Source organism: Centrocercus urophasianus, unplaced genomic scaffold (genome assembly GCF_019232065.1).
Source record: "Centrocercus urophasianus isolate 14NV4802_14NV808 unplaced genomic scaffold, USGS_Curo_1.0 seq_11, whole genome shotgun sequence".
NCBI lineage: Eukaryota > Metazoa > Chordata > Aves > Galliformes > Phasianidae > Centrocercus > Centrocercus urophasianus.
In genome coordinates, this window is record NW_024884253.1 from 62,567,012 (window position 1) to 62,573,011 (window position 6,000).

The window sequence follows — 6,000 nt, forward strand, 5'->3', positions numbered from 1 at the left end:
GCTCGTTCTATTGACTATAAAGCAAAAGTGATCAAATCCTTTTCGCATGACTGCTCTCTTCGTTTAGAAAGAGGTATGGCTGATGTTCCACTCAGCCTTCTCACTGTGCTGTGGCCAGACTCACTGCCCTCAAGTAACTCATACAGCACAGCCCATTTTAGTTAATGTCTCTTTAAAGAAAGATGAATGATATTTAGTTCTCTGAAGGAATCACACGTTATTTATTTCAGTGTGGGCAGGGATTTGGGGCAATTTTTGCTAGCAATGTAATAATGTTTTTTTTTAATGTTACTTTATTCTGTTTGAAAACCGGGGCTTCCAAGATACTCAGAATTCGGTAAGTTGGAACCAAGACAAACGTACCTGCAAACCTGTAGCCCACCGTGCAGAGCTCATGCACTTCTGAAAGAACTCCTTTGTTTTCACTTTTTTTTTTCTCTATTTCTTTAGATAGTTTTAGTGCACAGATTAAGAGCAAATGACTGATTTTTCTCATGTTCAGCACCCTTAGCACTGGTGAAGGGACCAGTTTGCTCAGTCTTAGCTATTCCCTCAGGGTGCATCAGGAGGTGTAGGTGCAATATGACTTGCTAACTCCATGGTGTGGGAAGCTAGATGATAGGAAAGAATGATCAGGTAGATAGAAAAGCTGAAACAGTGCTGAAAGAAATATGTTATCAATGTATGTTGAGCTTGACCAGAGAAACCATTTAAAACGTAATGGTTTCATTGTAAGAAGCTCTCATCGTTTTCAAACTATAGATGTATTTCTTGCAGAATTCAATTGGATTGTTAATGCAAGTTAAGATTCTCTGGTACAGTCATTTATACTGTAGTTAATTTGGCCCATACTGATTCCCTATTTATTTTTATTTTTTTTAATTAGTCTTTTAACTTCAGAACAGAGTCAGCTTTGCCTACACAGTGTTTGTTACAACTCCCCTTACACTCTTGAGGAGGTCATGCATTGAGTGTGTGAGCCTCAGGGGACTTTACCACCTCCATTGTCTCCTCAGTTCTGCTTGTTGCAATTTGGTTAGCATTAAACATTAATTGCTGGGGAAGAGGGAATAAAAGCTTCTGTGTCCAAGAGTTTAAACTGATAGCATTTAATTGAAAAGTGGCAGGAAATCTGTGGCAAGCAGCTGATTGCTACTAGCAAAGATGAATCCATTGTTTCTTAGGTATTCACGGAACGGTTTGAGTTGGATGGGACCTTTAAAGATCTTCTAGTCCAACTCTCCTGCAATGAACAGGGACACCTGCAGCAGATAGGTTAATGGGAGAAAAAGCTCCCATTAGAGCTCCAGAGTAGTTGCTTTTACTACCAGTTGGTTTCTAACCCTTGCCCCAAAACTCTCTTCAAGTTGACATTGAGTTCAAGTTGGCATTACAATTACCTCTTCCTGCTGAGTGAGGCCAAACCATGCAATTGCTTTACTGAACAAGTTTTACTGAATGTTGGTAAATTTTTCTGAAGATTACTTACAACTGTTCTCACCCTTACCTTTTTAGAAGACTTCAGTGATGCACACAATGCAGTTATGTTTTTTTCAATTGAGCAGCGCTGAAAGCTAATAGTCGGTAAGATTATTTTTCCATCTTGAGAACATTAAAGTCCCTTGTTCACAATGCAAATGCAGTCTTTTGGCTTTACCACTCGTAAAAATAGCAATTATCATTCTGAGAAAAAAATACCCCAGAGACTCAAGTATGTTTGTCTGGTTGACATAAATCCAAGCACACAGTGAATGATAATAAAGAAGATTGTACAAAGAATGAAAACAGTTTGGGAAACCACTGAACTGGTGTCTCATGCTGCCATTTAAAATTTCACAAGGTGGCTGAAATATGTAATGTAATCCTAACATAACTTGTAAAAATAATTGAGCTTGCACATTAAATATTAAGTTTATTCTTCCCTTTGATTGAAGGATGTTTAATTCCTTCGCCATAGCTTTGTGTCAAAAGTTAGTAGCTCTCTTCCTCCATCCAAATCAGAAAGAGCTCCATGCTAACTACTTTCCTACATAAATTCACGAAGAAGTTCACACTGTGTGTCACAGCAACTGGTTCTTTGTTTCTTTGCGTGAGATAATCTTTGGAAATGTAATGCTGCCGCTATTTTCATGGTGAGGGCCTCAAATATTTGAGGATGCAGTTCCCTAAAGTTCTGAATACGTATATATAGATATATATGTATCTCCTTTACTAGGAGAGTGGTGAGGTGCTGAAACAGGCTGCTCAGAGAAGTTCTGGACGCCGCATCCCTGGAGGTGTTCAAGGCCAAGTTGGATAGGGCACTGGGCAGCCTGGTCTAGTATTAAATGGGGAGGTTGGTGGACCTGCATGAGGCAGGGAGGTTGGAGATTCATGATCCTTGAGGTTCGTTCCAACTCAAGCCATTCTATGATTCCTTCATTCCTTCAATGTAACTGGTTTTCAGAGGTTGAAGGCACTTGCAGTGCATGCAGGTGAACACTGGGGTCCAAGTGTGTACTAACACCTGTATTATTGTTTTTGTTTGCTTGTTTCTGGAGCACCTAGAGCACTGCACACATTTGTGTTCTTGGTACACAGCTGGAATCTCATCTTCGTGCCTGAGGTGAGTAAAGCAGGCTATTGGACAGGCAAACATCTGCATCTGTTTATGAAGGAAGATAAATAGCAGAGGAAAGCACACTGTGATTAAAAAAACCTTGGTGATATGGTTGATATGCATCTTTCAGATGAAGTTGTCTGACGAGTTTTAGGAAAACTCCCATTTAGTTTTGGCTGTGCTGACTTAAGGCTTTTGTTTAATTTTTTTAATTTTTTTTTTTTTTTTTTTTTTTAATGAGAAAAAACATTTGTTGGAAAACCTTGATGTAACCCTGTTGGGCACATCTTTTTTGTGTCACTGCTGTTGCTGACAGCTCTAAGAACTGGAGAGAGGTGAGGGTGCTGATCTTGCATCTTTGTGTTTCTCAGTTCTCAGAAGAAACACGTTTGTCTTCATTGTCAGGGATGTGAATGTAGTCGAGCTTTGTTCAGAAAAGACATCCTTTGGTAATTTTGGCTTGTCTGAATTTCTTGCGGCATTCAGCTTTATGATGTTTAGTTAAATTTGCTGCTCCTGATCTGAGACTACAAATTGAAAAGCTAAGGGCATTTCCTGTGGAAACTTGAAAGAAAGTAACTGATCACCAGATTAACAAGGAATATCATGACAAAGAAGTATTTATATGTAATTCTCTTCTTTCTCTGCTTTACCAACAAGGGAAACTGAACTGTTGCAGTTTAGATAGTTCTTCTCTGAGATGCCACAGTCAGGTTTATGATTATTACCTAAGGGAGACTTGATCCAGGTAGATATGTCTAACTGCATTAATTTTCAGTAAAAGAACTATCCTCAATAGCTCTAGAGCTGAACACTGGCAGAGTTAGGCAGTGGCAGCTCTGCTGGCCAGAACTGTGGTAAGATTTTTACCAGAATGATGACATGAAGGCTTCATAGATTGTATATCAATACAACACGTACCCAGCAAGTGGCAAGGCATAGCAGTCCCCTGAAGTGCTCACATACAGGTTGTACCTCTCAAAAAGAGAGGTCTCAAAAAAAGTGGTAGAATAATTGATTGATAATTAAAGGATCACTGTTACTTTGTTTGCTGATTGGGATTGGAGCTGCGCTGCAGTATTTGGCGACAATGAGATATTGGTGTTGTGGGGAGAAAAGCACCACGTAGCCCTCTTGAAGCACCATGTGGAATTCTGTTGTAAGTTTTGTCATAAATGTTCTGGCAAAAAAAAAGTGGGTTGTTCCAAAAGTAATGCCTCCTACTTATTTCCTTGGAAATTACAGCAGATACAAAGAGTATAATTGACTCTATTTGATAAAGCAAATTCTCATATACAGAACACTGTTTTTCAACATATTTGCCATCGTTAGCTATTCCTTTTCATCAGCAATGAGCAAGAGCCTGCATGCCACACTTGTAAAAATTCACACCGGTGAAGCTGACTCACTGTCACAGTTGCCACTGCTGAAACACACAACCCAGCACCTCACCGTGCTCACATCCACTGTTCTCCACAAACGTTCAGCAAGCACTGGTGAATGTCAGTGGGTACCATTTTTTTCCACGTGACACAATTCACTGACTCACCTTCACTTCGTACGCACTTCCATGTCAGACGCCGTTTTGTCAACTGCCCCTCTGCTGCCATCTGTCACACAGCAACCACATGTAATGGAATGCTGGTAAGAAGGTTCAACCCCTACTGCCATACCACCAACATCTGCCTTTGACGTTGTGGACCAACATCATAAAATAAGAGGCATTGCTTTCGGAGCAGCCCTTGTATCTCTAAAAGAAGGGAAACGTAGATTTGATTTGCATCGAATGAAGTTTTCACTCAGATTCCTCTCAAAGAAGGGTCCTCAGAAAACCATCTTTCCATGAAACATTCCAACAGTTTTTCTTTGTTCTGACAGTTCGTTTCAGCTCATTTCAGTTCACGCAGACAAAAAAAACCATTGCTTCCTGCTCCTACTGAACAAGAGGCCAGAAAATGTATGTAGCACCATCAGGAGGCAGCAATGTCAGGTTTTATTTGATAGATTTCATCTTTCAGTTAATATTTTACAGAATTTGGGCCTTTTTTTTCCTTTTTTTTAATCCGTTTTTTGAAATCCAAACTGCTGGTTTTCATCAAGTGTGGTTTAGCTGTAGACTTTCAAGAACTGAGACAGCATCTTCCACACCATCAATGTCAAATATTTTATTGTGTATTTCTCCATGGCCTGTAACTGACATGTAAGAATTTATTTCTTTCTTTATAATATACTACCAATAGATAGCTATAGGGAGATGCCATTGCTGTACCACTGAAGTCACTGCTGTGGTTATTCTTCTCCCATTTTTCCATACATCCTGACCAGGAGCAGTCTGTATGCTATAAATCCAATTTCTTTATGAGATTTAAATTAAATAAATGTTTTTCTCAAGGATGAAATAACTTTGATTTTCTCTTCAGATTATTACCAATTATTGCAAATTGATGAAGTCTTGTATGTTTTTCTAGCTGGATTTATCTGAGGAGTTGTGAACCTGATGCTTATGGATTCCTAATAAAGCTACAGGGATAGCAGTGAATTTTATCTCTTTGCTTGCCATCTCCCCTGACTTGCAGGCAGCAAAAAGCTTGCCTTCAAAGCATTCTGCTCTCTTATGAGAGTAAATGAATGTCCTCTAGCAACTGAAACTTCCAATGTATTTAACTTGGGGGTCAGAATGAGCTGCCTTGCACGGGTCTTTATAAAGTAGCTAAATGGAAATTTCTCAGTACCATCACAAGAATATTGGGGTTGCCTTTGCAGTTTCAAATGCCATTGCTTTCTTCATCTCAGGAACAAAAAAAACATTTGAAGAAAGGATTCTGGGGTTAAGTTCTCCCAGACGGGAAAAATCCAACATAGGGATGGCCATAGGACAAAAGTGCTCTTTTCTTTCAGAACAAATCAGCTTATTTCTACAGTTATATTTTTATCTTTTATAATAGGTGGATTGTGAGTGATTGTATTAAATAAAATACAAGAAAGATATTATTGGTTAAACTGGAATGATCATTTGATTAAAGGATATTCCTGTTGTCTGAACTGTCATGCACATGAGAAGTCTTGTCTCTGGAAATACGTCCATTTTGATTGACTATAAAGGATTTTGTTGACCTGATGGTTCAACTGGTGTTGGATGACAGTTAAGACAAATGCAATCTTTGAATATGTAAAAATGAGAATATTGGGTGCGTGTCTCTGACAGTAACAGGAGAATGGAGAAAATTGAGCTAGACCAGAGGCTCATGCATTGGAAAGGATGTTAGCTGGTAGAAAATGTTTCGAAGCAGAATAAATGAATGATTCAGGCTTGGCAAATTTTCCTTCTAATGTGTGATTAAAAAACACTATCTTTGGAGATAAGCAAAAATGACAAAGGGGGAGGGGAGTTATTGGTAGTA